Below are 572 nucleotides of genomic sequence, written 5' to 3' on the forward strand. Positions count from 1 at the left end.
TATATATATATATATATATATGTATATGCCACATTTTGCTTATCCATTTATCTGTCCATGGCCATTTGTGTTGCTTCGTTATTTGAGCTGTTGTGAGCAACACTGCTATAAACTGGTGTACACATGTCACTTTAAGACATAAGTTTCAATTCTTATGGGTATATATACCCAGAAGTGGAATTGCTGGACCGTGCTCTTCTTCTATTTTCAATTTTTTCAGGAATCACCATACTGTTTTCTAGAGTGACTGTACCATTTTACATCCCCATTAATTATGCTCAAGGGTATGAACCAATTCCTTCACATCTTTTCCAGGATATGTATTCTGTTTCTTTATGATAGTAGTCATTTTAATGGATGTAAAGTGGTATATTGTAGATTTGATTTGCATTTCTCTAATGAATAGTGCTAGATTAAGTTCTGGAACATGTGATTGGCATTACACTTTTAGAAGAAAATAACAGTGAAAAAGTTGGCTTAAAGCTCAACATTCAGAAAACTAAGATCATGGCATCTGGTCCCATCACTTCATGGCAAAGAGATGGGGAAACAGTGGAAACAGTGTCAGACTT

Source organism: Bison bison, unplaced genomic scaffold (assembly GCF_000754665.1).
Source record: "Bison bison bison isolate TAMUID 2011002044 unplaced genomic scaffold, Bison_UMD1.0 scf7180017864535, whole genome shotgun sequence".
NCBI lineage: Eukaryota > Metazoa > Chordata > Mammalia > Artiodactyla > Bovidae > Bison > Bison bison.